The sequence below is a fragment of the Notolabrus celidotus genome, chromosome 14 (assembly GCF_009762535.1).
Source record: "Notolabrus celidotus isolate fNotCel1 chromosome 14, fNotCel1.pri, whole genome shotgun sequence".
NCBI lineage: Eukaryota > Metazoa > Chordata > Actinopteri > Labriformes > Labridae > Notolabrus > Notolabrus celidotus.
In genome coordinates this window covers 17,563,073-17,585,037 of record NC_048285.1, presented here as the reverse complement: position 1 = coordinate 17,585,037, position 21,965 = coordinate 17,563,073, and the positions used below count along the sequence as shown (strand labels likewise).

Genomic DNA, 21,965 nt, shown 5'->3' with positions numbered 1-21,965 from the left:
CCCACATCTTGAAAGTATATTTAATGAGGGGAATTAAGCTAATAGTTAATGATGAGTCAGCACAGTGTTAGACTAACGACTCTGCTTTGAGCTGGTAGGTTTTGCATTTTCTTCAGTGTCTCTGTCACTTGTTTCTGCTGTGTTTACATTCTGCTCCATACTTCTCTTAACCCTCCCACCTCTTACCCTGCGACATGATTGATTGTTCAATGCCGTCTTCTTCTTCTGTTTAATTTTGGGTGGAAACTAGCGTTTAAGACACATTAGCGCCGCCTCCCTTTTCATTGGTTGGGCGGCATAGTTACAGGTTTAATTATATCAAATTTGTATTGAACATTTGTTATATTTATATTGAGAAAAATGATATCACGATAATTATGGTTATTGAATTATTGCCCAGGCCTAAAAAGAACCAGAATAAAGAAGCAGAACCGGAACCAGAATTCATCAAACTGGAATGGCAACCAACCCTATGATTCAGCTAGAAGTAATATCTGATAAGTCCCAGCAACAGACTGATGAAGAACTAACCTCAACAGTGTAAGTTCAGACAAATCATCATTAACAGCAAAGGTTATTGATTAATACAGTGCTGCACCAATAAATTAAAGGGTATGAATCAGCATGCACTGATATGACAAACTCAGACAGTTAGTCTGGATCTCTGACATATCTTGGAGTACTCAGGTACCAGAGCCCACACAGACAGACGCATGCCTTCAAACCTTGTGCACCTCAAAACCAAATATTTCATCATAGCAAAGGCCTCACCTACCTACGACAAACACACACAAAAATAATCTGAAAGCAGAATGCTGCTAAAGCAAACACTGCACACCACAGATTTTTGTCTGACATATTTCACATCCCGTTTTGTTTACCCAGCTTGCACTTTGCAAAGCCATTACCTGACGTCACAGTGAAGAAAACAACAGAGGGGAACAACAGCTGTCCAGCCTGTCATGAAATAAAACAAGGAAGACTTATAATAAAGGTGGAGTTGCAACCACTGTTTTCGTCTTACATGGTGAAATGAAGAAGTTGGCACTTTTGCATGTCAATTACACAGAAAAGGCCTGAAATGGGGACAGATTTGAAAACTAGAAACAGCATAAAAGATGAAAACAGACTTTTAAATAATAAACCTTCACTAAGGCCCTTTCAAAACATTTGCAATGTAATTGAAATAACCGAATGCATTCTGTGATTACAGTCTACAATTCAGAAAATAACAGTGGTATTACCACTAATTGTTATATAATATAAAGACACCATAATGACTTTCTAATACACCTGCAAATCACTGCCTTTCATACTGTGCGATTGCCTGAAATCTCCTTAACATAGACTCTTTGATTCAGTTTTCAAAAAGGAGGACTATTATGAAGACTTGTATAGAAAAGATGTGGGAAAGACGAAGGCAGAAAGAAGAAATCACAAGTCAGTCCATCAATCCATCCATTAGGTATGCCACTTATCCACGGAGGGTCACAAGGATCTCAAATGTCACCAAGACAGAATTTAAAAGCTGACCTTGGGGCCATATTTGGCGCTCTAATGCAGATTCTTTGTACTGAGCTGTACAAAAGAAAAAAATCTACTTTTACGCTCCTGTCAGAGATGTAGTGAGGAGTCAATCTGCAGCATACATTTCAGTGGGATTTTAACCACTGCCTCTCTAGCCTTAAGATGCAAAGGAGGGAGTCTAGATTGGTACACACAGCATGGTAACACAAATGTATAATAAAAATATGTCCATTTGAGGAGACTACAATTTTAAGTTGTGATACTTTAATAGTTACTGCAACAGGTTTATTTTCATTTTTTAAGTACCAACACCCTCAAAAAGAATGCGGAAACCAGTAAACCTAGAGATTGACTGCTGAGATGGAGCTGTGTTTTTCCACGGTGGTTACGCGCCTAAGTAGAAACAAACACCCACACCTCCACACAAACCCCTGGGTGAAGCTACTGGATTCCGTTCGATCCAGCTGAAGCAGAGCTTAACTCGCCTGTTGTATGGCCTCTGCCCTCAGGCACACCTTGCAGCTCTTTATACATACACAACACAGCAGACTGTTCCACCAGTGCCCTTTGGCGTCTCATTCAGACGCACAAGGCAGGCTACCTTTTGCTTCTGTTGCCAATGGACAAAGGTTAAACTCACAACAGAAGCGAAAGCTTTCTGTTTTAATCACATAATTACTGCTTACGTTCATGGGTGTCTGCAATACAGTGTTTTCGAGCTCCTACTTCTTCAAAGGCAGAGCAGATACACAGACAGATATGGACCTTGTGCAATACGTCTTGCAAACGATGAGCTTGGGGGTCGCCAGATTTTGTTCTTGTTTTAATTATCTACTCAAAAGGCTTAAAAGCAGCAGTAAGGAACTTCAAACTTGTGTTTATTTCTGCTGCCCTTGTGGACAAAGCGGAACACTTTATATCTTTGCTGATCCTGTCCAGTACCTGAGTGTGGACTCACTAATGCCAAATCTCCTCCTGCTTCTGAAGCTAGCTGAAGTACTACTCACGATGAAAGGTATTTAGGCAAAGACAAACTTGTCTGTTGTAAGAAAAAAAGAAAAGGAATGCTGTAAAGAATTTGTGCTGGTTCTCAATTGAGTATATATATATTTTTTACCACTGAATCGACTCCAATGTATCTCAATTTTATTCAAGCCACCTCATGGTAGAGCTCTCAAATTTCAATCAATCAATCAATCTTCATTTGTATTGCGCCAAATCACAACAAACGTTATCTCGAGACGCTTTTACAAACATTGTTGGTCTAGCCCATACTCTGTTAAATTATTAACATTGACCAAACACCAACACAGGACAAGATCCAGTCCCCTCTTAGTGACAGGACTCAATATTATCTCATCTTAATCCAACATGAGTATTGCACCTCGCAGTATTTAGCTAGTTACAGTGGCAAGGAATAACTTCCTTTAACAGGCAGAAACCTCGAGCAGAACCAGACTCATGTTAGACAGCCATCTGCCTAAACAGAGTTGGGGTTGGAAAGAGGGATAGAGGAGAATAATAGAGAGAAAGAGAGCAATGAATGTGATGAGTAAGATAGAAGTGGTAGTAGTAGTAGACGGCCTGCTGCGATGGACGTTCCAGACTCCAGCTTCTACAGCTACTACTACTACTACTATCTGTCATCTTTAAATAACTTCCTTTAACAGGCAGAAACCTTGAGCAGAACCAGCTTCATGTTAGACAGCCATCTGCCACGACCAAGTTGAGGTTGGAAAGAGGGATAGAGGAGAATAAGAGAGAGAGAGAGCAATGATAGTGATGAGATGAATAGTAGTAGTAGCAGCTGGAGTCCGGCACATCCACTGCAGCAGGCAGTCTACGGTAGCGACTCAGAGGAACCTACGTGACAAGGGAGCTCAGGGACTCCAGAAAGGTCTATGAACAATGATACGCTAAACTACTATACTGACCAGGTGAGGAGTGCAGATTATGTTACCATGGCAATCTGACCAGGTTAATAGAGAGCGGCACAGTAAGCTCTGGCTTACCCACTGATCTCTCTGCATAGTGTACACCAAGGGGCTGGGGTTTATCAGAGTAGCTGTTTTGAGTATCTGCTGTTGTTAGTATGACTTTGCTTTACCAGCAGTGGGGCAGCTGAAGACCTCATTTCACAGCTAGGTGGGTCTCCAGTAGCCTTATATGAATCTACATCCAATTGGCTTTAGTCTGAGCCCCAGATCCACAGCGTATCTGAATCCCCTGACAAAGGAAGTATTTCAGTGGACGGGCTTATGCTTCAACTGCTGGGACTGATCAAAGTCAATAAGCACTTTCATGTACTAAACTGGCCTTTTCTCCTTAAAGCTGCAGGTAACACAGCTTAAGACAAAAGGAGAGAGCAAGCTGGGTGGTGTAGAGATGAAAATATTACAGAGAGCCATAAAAATCCCCTGTGTTGTTCCAGTAGTATCATCTTCATTGCTGTGTTTACATTTTCATGTTTACCATGCCATGTTTATTTTTCATTTACCAAAAACAAGCACCAATCAAATGTGAAGGACTGAATCCTGACGTCCCACTGTTCCTTTGCACAATAGAAGAAGTACTCTCCAATCCATATCTACGTAACATTTACGTTTTACTGCATTAAGATGTAATTATGTTGTACTTCAAAAAATAAATCACCAGGCGTCATTGCTTTGTGTTTAAACTCAGACAAAACTTTTACAAGTTAACACCAGAAAGTGGAATAAGTATAATATGTATTACAAAGATTTAATGGTGACTCTACATTTATCGCCCTCAGAACAGTGGCTCCCCCAGGGATGGATTAATGCTATTAAAAAGTAAAGCAGAGTGGTTATGGGTTATGGGTATGACTGGAAGAAAATGCAATAAAGCCAGGTCATAATAAAATATTAACAAAAAGGGAAATATGAATAAACCAACTACATTATATTCTACAACATCTTTAAAAACACAGTGATCCAAGCCTACTCTGTTTTTCTCTTATAAACTTCTGAGATTAGTTATCCAAATGCTCCTCTTTTTTCATTAACCTGAGTGGCACTGCTTTCAAAACTAAAAAGTATGCAATATAAAACCAAAACCGAAAGCACAAAAGACGATCAATCTCCGGCTCCTTTCATTCTGTATTGGAGGTCATTTCTTGACATTTACAAGCACTGAAACAAACTAGAATTTCCTTACTCATGCTTTCATGTTTTTGTGTCACTTTTACACACTTCATACACACTCCTGCCTGCTTTTTTGGGCTATTTATAGTGCTTACAAAAGCAATATTGACACATTTCTTAGGTTTATAATGTCTGCAATCATGCTGAGGTGAGGATAGGTTGTTTTATTGACCCCTTCCTTTGCACTGTCTTTATGTATGTGAGTTTGTGCACGCCTAAGATGACCACTTTGACAATTCATTTTACGGATTCTCTAGAAGTTGAAAACATTTGCAATGAGCCAAACCCTTGATCCTATTTATTCTCAATAAAAAGCAAAAACAAATGATGTGCATTTGCTGGATAAATCCAATCATGTAGTTCTGAATGTAATTTTTCTATGCTCTGTTAAATGTAATACCTTCCAGTCATGTGTTTAGCAGTTTCATCAGAATAAAAAACAAAAAAGAAGTGTTCTTTTTCATTTATTTACCAGCTCTCTTTTTAGGTATTCTGCTGCAGGTGATTATAAGTAGTGCACTTTGTGGGGTGACCTTACATGAGCAGGCAATTGACTACTGCAGCTTAAAACTGCTCAGTTTGACATTTCTAAAGTAGAGGTAGGGCTGGGCAATAATTGGATAACGATAAATATCATGATATTGTGATTTTTCTCAATATAAATATAAAAAATGTTCCAAAAAAACCCCCAAAAACCACTATTTAAACCTTTAATTACACCCCCACTCATGGAAAGGGAAGGGTTGCTAATGTGTCTTAAATGCTAATTCCCACCTAAAATTAGACAGAAGAAGAAGACAGCATTGAACAGTCAATCATGTTGAAGTGTAAAGATAGGGCTGGGTGATAATTTGCTAACGATAATTATCGTGATATAATTTTTCTCAATATAAATATAACTAATGTTCAATAAATATTTGATATATGTAAACCTGTAATTGCACCCCCCAACCACTAGAAAGGGAGGGGGCTAATGTGCCTTAAAGGTGACATATCATGCAAAATGGACTTTTTAATGGTTCTCTACCTGAAATATGTGTCCCTGGCATGTCTACAAACCCCCCGAGAATGAAAAAAATCCATTCTGCCCCTGTTCTGATTTCTCCACCTTTTTTTTTTCATTCCCTTCACACATGTGTGCTAACAAGGAGCTTAGGAGGGAGGCATGCTAGTTGTAGGCTGTCTTAATAAACACAAAGGTCGGTTTTACTCCCCACGTCTGCAGATTTGAAGATCTAGTGGAGGATTTTTATTTTTCATGGATAAGTGCTAGTGCTAGTTAGCATAGCCACATAGCTACATGTTCGTAGCTGTGTACCAAGACACACGTCGACATACTGACAAATAAAACAACAAGAAACACAGAATCTGTGACTAATCGTTCAGAAAGGTCCTGCTACAGGCGCCTCTCCGTCAGGATCAGATTCTGGATCAGATTCAGAGGGTTGAAGTAACGCGGGTCTGTGAGCAGCCGTGTATATTCAGCCAACATGTTAACATTAGATCAACGTGCTGGAGAGCCGAGGGCACACCCACTTCCTGAGGGGGCGTGGTTCAGAGAGAAAACAGAGTGTTCTGAGGAGGACTGAAGAAGAGGGTTTTTCAGGCATGCCAAAATCTGATTTCAAAGTGTTTTTTTGAGCATAAACTTTAAAGACATGTTTTGGGGACCTCTTAGACCAATATATATTGATGAAAAAAGCGTGATATGTCACCTTTAAAGTTGACCAGTTGAGGTTAAAAGTCAAATTTTCTGATGAAAATAGTACTTTCAGTAATGCAAAGTAAACCCTTTGTCAGTTCCTGTCCAAAAACATAAGACTTAAGAAGTTCCTTTAAATTTCTCATAGACATTATTATGTTATCACTGTTTTGAAAGTCTTTGTTTTTTATTCATTTTTGGTGCCGTGTGTTTGTGACAATTTTGTTTTTGTTTCCATTATTTGTAGTTTAATGCTACTCATCGTTTATTTGCTCAGATACTTAGTTCATTTTTCATTTTCAGTCTTGATTTTTATAATTGGCTGCTATTGCATCTTTGTTTTATGGATAATGTGTGATTTTAAATAATTGTTTTCCTTGTTTTTGTTTTGTTGTGTGGAACCCAGGAAGACTAGCAACCACAATGTTGAAGCTAATGGGGACCCTAATAAATAAAGAAGTCCAGGAAAATCTGAGTTATCTGTGAATCTTCATGAGCTGAAAATAGGCTTCTGATAATAATTAAAATTGCCAACAATAATTAATAACAATGAATAATAATTAAAAGGAGAAAAACACAAAGACATGCTGCATATTGATCCCTCCAAGTTATTAATTAAGATTGGACCAAATTAAATAAATTCAAACAGCTGTGACTATGCTCTGTATTTTCTTGTAAACTGAGAGAATTTTGAATTGAGGCTGTGTTTGTTAAAATGTGCTTCTCAAAACAAATATTAGGGAGAAGCATTTAAAAGTCTTAACGCAGTAAATAATTAACCAACGGTCCAGCAGAACATTACATGTGTCAGCTGTAGAGTCAATGTTCTGTACCTGCATGTTTCCATCGCCCCCCAGGGGTCTCATCGCAATGATCCAGTAAAAAGCCATCTGTCATTGTCATTGTAATTAATCTGGTGCTATTTAGTGGATAATGAGATGCTGTCATGGGTTTTGTGCAGATTCATTTCCCAGAGACTTGTTTCCTGTCTCCGTCGGAGCAAAGAAGAAGGAGGGGAGGAGATGAGGGAGAAAGAATGCGAGAGCTGTACTGCAGCATGGTGATGGTGGTGACTGCTGCTGTTGCTGGTGTTCAGATGGTGAGGGGATTTATTCGCCATTCACCTGCTCTGAGAACGTCAATCATGAACTGAGAATTGTGTGTTCATGACACCATTGCTTCCTACAACAAACCACAAAGAGGGTTTATGTAATATGAGGCGCAGACCTATTTGTCTTTTACCCACATAGGAAACGTCAGATACGATGGGTGTGGGAATGGTTCCAAATTATGCGGGAAGACATAAAATTTAACATTTGTATGATTGTTTTGACTGTTCCGTATTTACCAGATTACTTATGAGAAAGGTGCCAATTCTACTGAAGCTAATCTGACAGTGTGAGTGCCAGGCTGCTCTCAGAAAACTCTTTCCCAATCATACGTGAAAATTAAAGGCTGGACTGGAAGAGCTGCTGCGGCTGGGGATGGAAATTGCCCTGCCACATGTAATATCTCAGACTAAAGAATAGCTCTCGACATTCACATCATTTTCCTTCTTCACTATAAAAAGAATTCATGGTGGAGCTGTATTAGATGAATACATTTTCACTCACTGGCGTACAGGAGCTGTGAAATTTCACACATAAACACCATGGATACAGGCGATCTTCAATAAAAGACAATGAGTTTTATGTTTTACCTGCTATAGGATTTATTATTATAAAGTCACAGCTTGTATAACCCCTAACAACTGAGCAGTGAAATGATCACATATGGTATATATTAAACAAAGCAGAGAAGGCAGAGAGGAGCAATTTGATCCATCTATCATTTTGCACTTAACTCTCCCCTTTTTAAGTACAACATAAAATCAATAAATGCTATTGAGAGACGAAGAGCGATGTAATGGCACCAACAGAGCCGTTAAATTAAAACGATGAAGGGAACACATGAAGTCTGACAGTCAAAGGAATGAAGTTATTAAACACAATTTGCTTTATTCAGCATGAACAGCAGCATCACATTACTTCTCCATCATATTAGCTGCTGACAGCCACACACAACCACTGTGATCCAATCAACTCGGAGGAAATGAGCTGAGGACATGACTAAGCAGAATCTGAGCATAATTTAAAAGGGGATGACTGAATGATCTTTGTGGGCCCTGCTGGCTTCTTCATTTTCCACTCATTTACTGTCAAGAGGTTCCATTACCTTTTGTTACCAAACTCATTTCAGAGATGAATCTCACAAACTCTTCCACTATTTGTTTACCTACAGCGAGGTGAGTAAGCTTACCCTCTGTCTGACAACAACCATTTCACACATGCAGGGAAATGAAACACAGACACTCAAATGAAGCATCAAATAAGGTATAATTTTACAAATGAGCTATCTGATCCAGGGCGATGAGTAGAGGACTCAACAGTGTGTCTTCAGGAGCGACAGCCGCCCTCTGGTTGGATAGATTGATGGTTGACACTGGTGGGTGGTCTGTCAGCGCTGGAGTCAAGCATCATTAATGTGGCCAAGCATCCCAGGTATATGGTTAATGGCAGTAAAAAGAGCAGTGTGCATTTGTGCCAGTTGCTCAATGAGGCTGTGTAAGATGTTAGGGGGAGAAAAAAAGAATGGAAAACAAGCAGTCATCTCTTCACTGAGCTACAATGTGAAGTGATCATCCAGAGTCATTCAAAGTATGCAAATACACCACTAAAACCTTTGAGCTTAGTTGATTTTATTAAGGATTAAATATCCTCATTAGTTTTATATCATAGTGTTCAGAGATTCTAAAGAGGGACCAAATTTCATTGGCCTTTACTAACCCAATTTTAAATATGGCTTTGTGAGAGTTTGGGGTGATGATTAGCAGTCAGGAATGACTCTGAGATCAAGGCAGATAGAAAATGTGCTCAACTGTTCCAGTGTGTGTTCTCATTAAATTAATGTAGGGATACATGCCTTGAGGAATAAATATATAGCGAGAAAGTACTCCTGAAAGGTTTAGTAAAAACAACCCATAATGACTTCAAAAATGGCTGTTTCCTTGAAAAAAACAATGCTGCTGGATAACCCCATCCCAAGTGAGCAGCAGCTTGTGGTGTGAATGAAGGCTTACACGCAGTGATATGAACGCTCGTATGACAGGTCTGGCTGTTTGTTAAATAGACTGTGGGCTTCTACTCCCTTGCATTGGCACTTTGTTTGTGTCTTGGTAGATTTAACAGAGTGTAACCACAGCATAAGAATTATGAATGAGCTACAGCACCGTTGGAGATTGCGACCGCTGGGACAAGTTCAAACCTGCTGCATCTCGTTAGTTAGGAGAGGCAGGAGAATGCTGTGGCTGTAAATAGTCTGCCCCCCTTTTTTTTTATTAGCTGCTCCAAAGAATCGGACGACAACATGTGGTAATGCTGATTTTGAATTGATACATAAGATGCTTGCCCTGATGCTATTTATGGTGCAAAGCATGTCTAGTTGGGCTGTAAATATTCACTCAACTCGCAATACATTACATGATGCTGGGTTCATAAGATTTATCAACTTTGATATCCACTTCCATATTAGTGATGCATTCATTTGGCCCTCTACTGTCCTACATCTAGGTGACTTTATGTCCTGTTTCGTTAACAAGTATGCTTTTATTTTGAAAAGATGTAAAAGTAATTCTCCTATATTGTTAATAATGGGAGCCAATGAAAACAGCTAAAATAACAATAAACAGTATACATGCTCCACGTATTAGCACCCCTATTTCACCTACAGAGCAAGTGTGGAAATGGCACTTTTGACATGTAGCATTCACAAACACTAACAAGATAGAAGGACCGTCTCCTAGTAAGTTAATAGCAGATGGCATACTTATTAGGGATGGGTATGATTACTCGAGTATTCGAGTACTCGCCGTTGACCCTATTATTCGAATAGCATTTTGTTAGTCGCGCACCTGGCGAGATAACTTGAAATCATACAGCGTTACATGTGTGACCGTGTGCTTTTTGTTTTCACCTAACTGAATATACTAGGTAAGAAAAAAATTAACGGGATATAGATGTATCACTTCTCCGGCCTTGGCTTCAGCTTTAGAACACACCGAGCCAGATTTCAGCAAAAACAACTGTTTTACGACAGCTACGGCAACTCTTTAGGAACACGTTATTCAACCGAAAGCGAAAGCACAACAAACACAGAACAGTCTGCGACACCTGCAGCATGTCAGTTAAAAAAAGTGATGTCTGGAAGTACTTCGAAAAAAAAGATAAAGTTAATGTGCAGTGCAAGATATGTGGCGTTAAATTTACATACCATAGAAATACTAGTTTGATTCTTAACCACATAATAAATTAATAATTGCGAGTACTCAAGTAATCGTTCATTAGGAAATTCGAGTAATCGATTACAAGGATTACGGTAAATTCCCATCCCTAATACTTATATGGATGGGGAAAAAATGCTAAACAGTTAGCTTGGTGCCTATGTGTTGGAAACGCTGCAGTTCCACCCCAATGTCTGAACATCTCTCAGGTACAGACGTAAGAGACCTCAAAGCACCCTCTGTTTCTTAAAATGGGTGATATACATCTTTCATCTCATCAATGTGCAACGTCATTGATGTGTATTGACTTTTAACTGTCAACTGCGAGGTATCGCTGCTTATGGGGCTGGGCGATAATTTGACAAAGACAATTATCGTGATATCATTTTTCTCAATATAAATGTAACAAATGTTTGATACAAATTTTACATATTTAAACCAAGGGAGAGGTTCCGGTGGCTGGTGGGGAGGCTTTCAGCAGTGTGACTGCCCCCTGGTGGCTGGCTGCAGTATAGGTCAAAAAATCCGTCTCCCCCATTCATTTGAATGGGGGAGCAGTCAAACTTTAAAAAATAAATACTCGTCGTACGAATGTTTCTCACATCCGTATGCTGTGGTGATATGTAGTTAGTATTTGAGTGTTTTGTGTTCAAGGCCTCTTTTCCCTGAAAAGTTTCTTTTTCGTTAGTTATTAGAGTTTAAAAACGGGGTTTTACTTCCGGGTTTCCTTTGATTCACAGCCGCCGTGGAGTGAAACTTCAGAGGACACACAGCGTCTTGTGACGTCACGCTGTAGGGTAGAGCTTATTACAGTGGCTTCCCAGGCTCTGGCTGCACAATGGCGGCGCCCAGGAGCGGGATTTTTTGGCTTCAGAACCGTACAACGGGAAGAGGCGGAGCAACGCTGTCCAATTTTATTTACAGTCTATGATTTAAACCTGAAATTACACCCACCCCCCCCCCCAAATTGCCAAGGTGGCGTTGCTGGCTCTAAAATCATTAAGGAAAATTTGTACCTTTAACATAACATAAAATCTATCCTATCTCACCCTCGAGTTGCCACAATCTGGCAACTCAACTGATATGAAAAGTTGCATCATGACAACATATTTTTCAATATTTCCCAGCTCGAGCTGTTTACCTAATGTCCATTTGAAACAAACATGGACAAGGTTTACATTAGATAGAGTGATCTGATCATATCCCAAACCAAGCTCTCAAAAGCAGGCATTCTCAGAGCACTGATGATCTACACCCGCATTTCCTATAGCACTACTGCTACGCAACCTTTACGTTGCACACACAGATACGTTCTAAGCAGAGCCAATACTGTAAGCAAACATACAAATCCTATCCATTTCCTTAAGGTTAACATTAACAAGACCCATAAGATAATAGGATAGGGTCACAATGTGAGAAAAGCCAATGGCACAGCCAGTAAACCATTCTCACTCTGTCCTTTCCACAAATCTTCCTGTTTTCATGACACAAGATGCATGAAGAGTAACATGGCTGAAGCTATTAACAGGGACAGGGGACATGAATTACATTTAATCGATCGATACGTAGTGCCACCGCTGTTCAGCTGTACTTAACATTTCAATTACATGCTAAAAGCAATTAGACCATTAAAGCAGGCCAACACGAGGTGAGAGATAATGTACTGATACCCATTTAACACTTGATTACACAACATGCACGCCTACATCACACACACAAACGCGCACACAAATTTGTCCCTGCTCTGTGATTTTGAAAATCTTGATCTAATATCCTGATAACCTGAAGGGCTTTCAGCTGTTCTCCACATCCTCCAGGTTGAATAGTTGCTTCTCAGTTGGATTAACACAAACACTGTGAGCGCTGACAAGCTCCACAGCTACAATTAGCACGAGTCAGTGATTGTGTGTACATGAGTGTTTGTGTGTGTAGAAGTCTTTGTGAAGAAAATAGACTGACATGATGAACAGATTCTGTGTGAAACGTGTGTGACAGAGCAAAGCTAACATCACTTTTAAAGGATCATTACAAGTACTGTATCAACAGTACTCATTCCTAGATAATTCTGGGGTTCAACCATAGACTGTAAATAAAAATGGACAGCGTTGCTCCGCCTCTTCCCGTTGTACAGTTCTGAAGCCAAAAAATCCCTCTCCTGGGCGCAGCCATTGTGCAGCCAGAGCCTGTGAAGCCTTTGTAATAAGCTCCGCCCTACAGCGTGACATCACAAGACGCTGTGTGTCCTCTGAAGTTTCGTTCTACGGCGGCTGTGAATCAAAGGAAACCCGGAAGTAAAACCCCGTTTTTTAAACTCTAATAACTAACGAAAAAAAAACTTTTCAGAAAAAAGAGGACTTGGACACAAAACAGTCAAATACTAACTACATATCACCACAGGATACGGATGTGAGAAACATTCGCACGACGTGTATTTATTTTTTAAAGTTTGACTGCTCCCCCATTCAAATGAATGGGGGAGACAGATTTTTTTACCTATACTGCAGCCAGCCACCAGGGGGCAGTACGCTTGGGTTCAACGCATTAATTCACTTGGTTGTGAGTTATCTGCTCGGCACTTCAGCAAGAGCATTCAACCAATGATACTGTATTGTCTTGGGTGAACACAAAGATTGTTTGAAATCCCCATTAACTATACAAAACAACTCAGATTTTACTCATTATTCATAGGTTTCATGTGACGTCACAGAGCATTCGTGGCGCCATCTTTAGGACCAACCTGTGACCTAAAGCTTTCTGCACTACAACAGCCAAATTCCAGCGGTTTGGTGTCTGGTCCGTCTCCTATCCATCTCCTATCCGTCTCCTATCGTCTCCTATCCGTCACAGCACTGGATTTGATAGGTTCCTATTCTAGTCAATGCGTTAACTCCCACTGGATCCGCTCTGTTGCATTCCGGCTGTGTCTCTGATCCAGCATGCTGGAGCCCTCTGGATCAGATACGCAAGACTCCTATTTTTGCCAGATGCGGGAGCACAATGCATCAATCTCACCAGAGAAGATCAGGCAGGACAGGAAGTCAGGCACCACAACAAAATTAAAACATGCGGTTAGTTTTCAGAATAAAATACTCCAGGCAATATCGATACAAATGCTGGTAAAAGACAGATTTCCAGCAGACTTCATTGGAGTCTGTGGTTCATTTACAAGTAAATAAGACTCCAAACCTAGATATCTCATATATTTAAATAACATTTCTATTTTTTTGGGAGCAATTTTTATCTGAATAGAAATGTTTTCACGGGAGCAGGCCATTGATTTCATAGATCCAGGCTGCCAGATGATGGCACTACAGTCCTATAGATGGCGTCAGCAACAATAGTCACGTGAGTGAAACCCATGAATACATGAAGTAAGTCCTTGATAGGGATCGACCGATTATCAGTTGGGCCGATATTCGGTGCCGATATCGGCATTTTGACGCATATCGGCATCAGCCTTTTTTTAAAATCTGACGGATGATAAGAGATCAATTTAAAACTGGGTTATTTTGGCTCTGATGCAGCCGCGCCTCTCTGTTTGCTGTCACTACTCTGTCTCCAGCATTGTCCCACCCACAGCACCATCTGATTGGATACAAGCAGAACCACGGCACGGGTAACAGCCAATCAGCCAATGAGAAACTGCAGGGAGAAATGGAACGCAAGCTAGGCTACCGTTTCTGCAGTCAGTGTCATTTCTGCCACGTGATTTAGCAAATTTTAAAAGATTCAGACCCGAGCACTTACTTCTGTTTCGGTATACGCTCCACTGGGATTTTTTTCAGCACTTTGACACCAGAAAGCCTGTTCATTATTGCATTATTTAAGGCCGCAACACATACGTGCTCCTCCCCCTGCAGCGGATTGATCAGCTAATTTGATCTATAATGTACATCACTGGTATAGTGTCAATTTTTGACATTTTTGCATCTCAGTTTCGCATGTGAAGCAGGAAATGCTCACCAAAGATCACCTGGCGGACACAGTGACGTCTTTAGAGTTTGTTATATCAGCTCAGCCTTCCCCTTCAGCAGCTCACACAGTCTATTTCGATCATGTAAACATGAGGTGCAAATCATGGGTTGTGTCACTGTGCAATAAAAAAACAGTGATAGCCGAACACTTATTCGAAGATGAACTTGCATTCGGCTTTTCGGCTTTTCTGATTTAACTCCTGAAGACTGAAGAAAGTCAGAAACACACTTCTGTATTCAGTGGACTCTGGGGGGCGCCCCCAAATATAATATCGGTTATTGGCCTCCTTGTCTACTAATAATCGGTAACGGCCCTGAAAAAATCATATCGGTCTATCGCTAGTTCTTGATATGACTACTACTGTAACACTGACTGGCAGAGGAGCAAATTCATGGCAAAAGAACAATTTGAAAATGTAAAACAACCTTAACCTTAAAAAGCTTTTAAATGATCTTAACAGTACAATGACAGACAAAATGTTGCACTCAACCCAGCAAGTCTGTTCTTCTGCTTTGAATCTCAATGTGAGCTAGAACAGTCTGAAATTAATTACATTTGTTTCTGTTCATCAGAAAAAGGAGTTAATGCTGAGAAGGAATTGTATAAGCTTCACTGTTACCTCAGTGCAACATTACAGGAAAAACAACAAACTGTAATAAGCCTTTGAAATCAAAACTTCACAAGCACATCACAGGGGAGCCAACTGTTAATAATGGCAGGGAATAATGAGCTAATGATTTCTACATCACACCGTCCCTCCTCAGCTTTGTTCCTCTAAACCAGGAGAGTTGGTACATAAAATGAAATTTGACTGCTTAACTGTGGCTTGTAGCTGCTGAGTATAGCTTCCTAGTGAAGACTGATAATGAGGCGTTGCTTTGAGTAATTGCTCTATCTCTCAGTGCAGCAGTCATATATAGATTCATCCTTGTACCTTTTACTCTGGAATCCCATGTTGATCTCATTTCATCTGAAATTTGATTTGAAATTGATCCAAAGATGTATTTGTTTTTCCTCTTTCTGTTTTCTTAAGATGTGATGTCTGATGAAGTATTTCAAAGAAATCTTTCCTTTACTCAAACTGAAAAAAAGCTGATTTCTACCAAACGGCAACCTCCGGTCTAAAAATATGAGTCAATGCGGAAGTGTTAAAAGCTGCAGTTCATCGAGGATCCGCTTGAGGCTGGCTCCGGAAGTACCGGAAGTCACATACACATGAATGGGGAAAAGACGATCTTTGCAGCATTAATAAACATGTTTACAGCCTGGTACAAAAAATAGAGTGTAGTCTGAATAGCTCATTTCTCGATGTCCTCTCACTGTGAGGGGGGTGAATTTTTTTTTTTATTCGACAGTTTCGAAGATATTGAGATTACCAGTCTTCCAATGAGAGGCACAGCTGCCTGTGGGAACACTGCAGCTGTTGGCTAGGAGGCTCAAAGCCCGCCTCTTTACATCACACTGGCTCGACAGAAGCAATATGGCTGCCGCAGACGATTAGCTTCAAAACAGCGTTCAGAAACAGATGGGTGACATCACGGATACTACGTCCATATTTTTTACAGTCTATGATTTCTACCAAAGGACATGGCAGGAATGCAGATTAATCAAAAATTGATAAATTGATGCCGCGTTTACATTTCAGTCATGGAGAGGCAGTCAGACTGAAGCCAAGAGGACGTGGTCATCAAAATGTACATGAATCAGAGTGTAGCTTGGGTGGTCAAAGAATCATTAAATTAACTGCTTGTCCTGGGCTGAAATCCAGAGTTCAGACACTATAAAACTAGAGTCCTGAAAAATGTATTGTAACAAGGTCTCCGAATAACAAGTGTTATTTGAAATATTGTATTGTTGACTTCTACATATTGTTATCGTGTGTGATGTACTCAAACTAAAAAAAAAAACGATAAACACGTATGATGACGCTGATGTTCAGGGAACTTTAACTCCTTCAACAAAGGTAACATTGTTAGAACTGGCAGTAATGAAGGGGCAACTTCTGTTCTCAAAATATGAAGCCCATGCAAAAGTGTTATAAACTGCAGTTCATAGAGCATCCGCTTGAGGCTGGCTGCAGAAAGACCGGAAACCACATACGCACCCATTCCAAAAAAAAAAACACGGTCTTTGCAGTATTAATAAACATGTTTACAGCCTGGTTCAAAAAACAGCTTCGGCCAAAAAAAAGTATTTCTCTATCAGCACATACTGTAGGGGGGTGAATTTTTTTATAACGCGACAGTTCAGAAGATATTAAGATTACCAGTTTTTTCCCATTTAAGGGCATGACTGACTTAACTGACAGGCGGGGACACTGTAGCTGGCAAAAAGGCTCAAAGCCCGCCTCTTTCCCTAACACTTGCTCAACAGTGTTTAAGTTGCTTTCTGCATTTCTAATATGGTGCCCGCCAATAATTGGCTTCAAAACAGCGCTTCAGAAACAGATAGGTGATGTCACGGATACTACGTCCATTAATTATAAAGTCTATGGCAATAATCAACACTAAGGGAAGGCAATGCTGCCCTCTTTTCTAGAAAACAGGTAAAAACTGTAAATATAGAAGTTTTATATACACATGCTGCCACTGAGTATTACATATATATATACACAAAGACTTAAGAGGTTCAAGCCAAGTAACAAGGAACTGTTACTAACAGTGTGTGACAGCATGGCTAATGAAATGCATTTACATGTCTGTAACCTAGGTGCCTCATTCTGATCAACCTACTTTTGATACCTCTCTCTGCAGAGCAGTAACAACATGCAAAGAAGAATTATTGTCTACAATCCCCACACAGAGATAAGGCCAGCCTCAGTCTAAAAATGGAACTTAGGAGGGAAATGTCAGCTGGACTCATTTGGGTGATAGAAGCACAGTAGAGTGGCCATTAAACAGCAAAACAGCTCTCTTTATGTGGAGACAGATAGGTGAGGCAGTCATCTTTATTCATAGCCTTCCTTGTCAAACAAAGCATATTTTTTCATGGACTTGATTTTCTTTATCCTCGCTTCAATTTTCTCCAAACACACATTGAGCCTTAATGTGGAAAACAAAAAAGCCTCTCCACACTTTGGAATCAGGAACAGTGGTGTAATAAAATTAAGGGCTGTTGTCACTCTTATTTTATTGCAGTGTAGCATTGTGTGTTTGCACCATGGACTGATCTCTACTATAAAACATTCTGATAATAAGGTTAGGGGGTGAGGATGATTTAAGGTGATAGAGAGGCTGGAAGGATGAGTCTCAGCAGAGTATTGACATGGACACAGCAGGGTGCCATTATTAAGGTAAGACAAGCCAAGGGAGGTGGTGAGGTTGTGATAACAGGACTGAGTGAGGAATGACACAGTTAAGTAATTAAGGCGAGGGCACAGGAGTGGGCCGAGCTGAAGGGTCGTGTCAAAGTCTGACATGAAAGAGAACATCAGACGGGATGAGTCAGACGAGTGGGGACACATGCGGTGCCGAGGTATAAAGCAAGACAAAGAAGGACACAACCCAGAAGGATAAAAGGCTCTGATAAAAAGGTGAAGGGAAAGCACACAGGGATTTTTGGTTTTAATATCATGTTGCCAGTCAGAGTAGAAAGGTGAGAAAACCTGGTGACCAGTTACCTGCAAAATACAGGCCAATCATATTGCCTAAATCAGCATTGGAAATGTGCCTGCATGTTGCTGCCTCTCTGTCAATCAACCACGTTAGCCTTTGGTTGTCGGCATGTGTTAAGTAGGGATGGGCAATGATCGTTGAATATTCGTATATGCATTAATTTATGAATAATCGATTAGTTCATATGAATATTTTCTCATCTGAGAATGTATTTTTATTTTACCGTATTACAACCGCACATTGTAATGCAGGATTGCTGCCACACGTTGTCTGTGGCGCACGTGAGAACTGCCATAAAATAACAAAAGCCGAAGAAGGTAAGGCTGTGACGTCGTCAGGTCAGAAGCCGGCAAAAAAAAATGCAGCGTCTGCTTCAGCCGTGAAAGAGCTCTGTGTGGAATTCTTTTGAAAAAGAAAACACAAAAATGTCGTCAAGTGCAAACTTTGCCATACAAAATTGGCTTACCATAAGTCTATCACAAGTATGCACAGCCATTTGGGAGCTTGGCACCCAGCAGAAGTTTCCACAACAGAGCAACAATCGCTGGCTAGCTATGTCACCGTACGAAGTAAGCCTGATGTTCGACGTGATCAGCAAAAACATGTACCTCATCTCAAAGGTGATAGCAAAGGATATGCATCCCATCAGCTTTGTGGAGGGCGAGGGTTTTCGGAGTCTGATGAAATTTATTGGAGCTACAGCAGCAAACAAAAAGGAGAATTCCAACAAGAATATATATAGAAAAGAAATGTCCATCAGAGACGACATCTTGGCCATAATTCTCCTGTCAGCCACCACCTCCACAGGGTCAAGGACTGAGCTGGCCTTCTTCCCCAGTGTGTTCAGTCTTGCTCTCCTGTATCCTGTCCGCCCACAGCAGGTGTAATCCTCCCAAAGTGGCACTCGTGTCCGGTGTTAGCTCTGTTAGCATGATGCTACTCTGTTGCTGGGTTAGCTTGTCCACCTTATCTTAGATAGATCTTACATTCCCCATAACGGTGGATGGAAGGACAGGTCGATGTCGTCTTTTTTAGCTTGCACCTCAATACCAGCACTTCGTCCTTGCCTCCTTCTCCTCAGCTCGCAGGGAATATCGGGCCTAGCATTGTTTAGCATCGTTAAGCATCAACACGCTACGGGCTGCTAACAGCTGATCTCGTATGTAAACAATGTTACCATGGATACACGCAGGATCTCCAGACACAGACAGGAACAAAAAATAGCAAAAGCATCACTGCAAATGTAGCCAGTTTGGATTCGATGGCCAACAAATGAGTCATTAAAAGTCATGACAGGCTCCAAATACAAAGATAACTAAACAGATGTGAAAAAAAGTCGAAAATAGAACAACGAAGAGAAAGCTGCTGCAACAAGCAGCCACTCAAGCGGCGCTAAGCAACGAGGAAAAAAAAAAAAAAAAAGGTTTACGGTCCCATCTGGAAAAACAATTACAGCTAAACTGGAGAAACTGTATGCCGACAGTGCAGGTAAGCTTCAGGCTCGTTTAGGGACTGTTGAAAAAATATCTCTGACAACCGATTCATGGACAGCACTTACAACCGAATCATATGTTACGGTCATCTGCCATTACATTCAGAACTATACAATGCAGTGTGCTGTTCTGCAGACCAGGGCTATGCCAGCGTCATACGGCTGAAAACTTGGCAAATGTGCTTTCCATTGCTACTGGGCAGAGGGGACTAAACCTAAATAAAAAGTCACAGCATGCGTGCATGACAACGCTAGCAATATGGTGTGAGCCAACACTGAACACCTTGAATGGGAATCCCAGCCTTGCTTTGTACATACTCCAAATGGCTGCAAACAATGGATTCAAGCTTTAACATATAAACCATGTGGTCGCTTCTGCCAGCCGTCTGGTTTCTCATTTCCATCACAGCACAATGGCAACACAAGCTTTCAAACAAAAGCAACAACTTCAGAGCATGCCCCAGCACAAGTTAGTGCAGTACTGCCAAACAAGATGGAATTCCATTTACGACGTCTTCCAGCAACTACTTGAACCGTTATGGGCGCTATCTGCTGTCTTGTCAGACAGAGCTTTCACTAAACTTTCAGATGCACGGACCCTGAAATTGAATGATGACGGCTGGAGTGTACTGTAATGGAGGAGCTCATACCTGTGCTGCACTCATTGAAATGTGACACCATTGCATTGTGTGGAGAATCTGGAGTGTCCATCTCCATGGTTTGTGTCCACAAGGTTGCGCACGTCACATCCTTCCTCGACCCGAAGCACAAACACCTGAGGTTTGCAACAGATGAGGTCAGACTTGCTGTGCAGGCAGAGGTGTCTGACCTTCTGTCTATCAGGCCTGGGGCTGCGGAAGAGAGAGCTGCAATTGAATCGGAAGAAACCGAGCTGTTTGCAATAAAAATCAAAGTGATGATGACGCGCCTGCTTCTGCCATCGCAGTTCTTTTTGGTGAGGATTACAATTTGGACAGATCAGATACATGAGAGCCACATCAGTACCGTCTGGGCATATGCCCACCTCTCCACGTTGATCCATTGGAGTGGTGGAAAACCAAGGAAAAAAATATCTCCACCTGTCTTAATTAGCAGAGGCATACCTGTGTGTGCCTGCAACATTGGTGCCCTCTGAAACAGTGTTTTCTGCAGTGGGACTAATTGTTAATAGACTGCAATCCTGTCTCCATCCTGACCATTTGGATATGCTAATTCTCCTGAACATGAACATGCAGCAGTATACAGTTTGGAACATTTATGCAGCTTAGGCTTCGTAAAGATGGAATTAAAAAGTTGTTTTCGTGTCAGAACTTCAACTGACGTCGCTCGGGAATGATCAGCATTTATACATGCTATGAGTTGGCTAAGGGCAGGTTATGTTTTCTCACACTCATAATTAAGCAATTTGTTGTGATACGTCTTATTGACGAAATATTTGACCGTCACAAGCACCTTTTTGAACTGGATTGTATGAAAAATTCATAAATGCGTATTATTTTCCTTTTTTATTAAGCAGAGATGTTAGCAAATGTAATTTTGTAACTATTGTGAGACCCCAATGTTGCCAAAAAAATACTTAGTTGTATAAAGTGAAATTATCCATGTGTATTATGGAGAAAGCATGTTTTATTAAACCCCATGTGTTACAGGGGTTTATGTGTTAAAATCAAAATAAAACTGAAAGCGTTGTCTTGAAAGGAATGAGTCTCTGTTAAATTATTAACAAAGACCAAGATAGGATAAGACTCAGTCTTGTCTCATCGTAATCCACCATGCACCTCGCAGTATTTAGTTAGGTACAGAGGCAAGGAAAAACTTTCTTTTAACAGGCAGAAATCGCGAGCAGAACCAGACTCATGTTAGACAGCCATCTGCCACGACCGAGTTGGGGTTGGAAAGAGGGATAGAGGAGAATAAAAGAAAGAGAGAGTAATGATAGGGACGAGACAAATAGTAGTAGTAGCTGTTGCTGCTGGAGTCGAGCACGTCTGTATCAGCTGGAGTCTGGTACCGCCACAGCAGGAGGACGTCTACGGCAGCTCAGAGGAACCTACTAGATAATGGAGCTCAGGGACTCCAGAAAGGTCTATGGTTTCTGTTGGGTTGTGTAGTTTAAGTGATCCCTTTGATCCCTTTTCTCATGTTTTTGTTAGTTAAAGAGGTAAGTAATTGC

General features: G+C 40.7%; 1 long non-coding RNA gene across 1 annotated transcript in view; it reads right to left on the bottom strand.

Annotated features, from left to right (window-relative positions):
• Window positions 1–8,365: 8,365 nt before the first annotated feature.
• LOC117825925 overlaps window positions 8,366–21,965 on the bottom strand; it is a 48,073-nt gene continuing 34,473 nt past the window's right edge. Inside the window, exon 2 of the long non-coding RNA XR_004633937.1 lies at window positions 8,366–8,992. This is a non-coding gene — a long non-coding RNA (uncharacterized LOC117825925). The remainder of the gene's footprint in view (window positions 8,993–21,965) is intronic.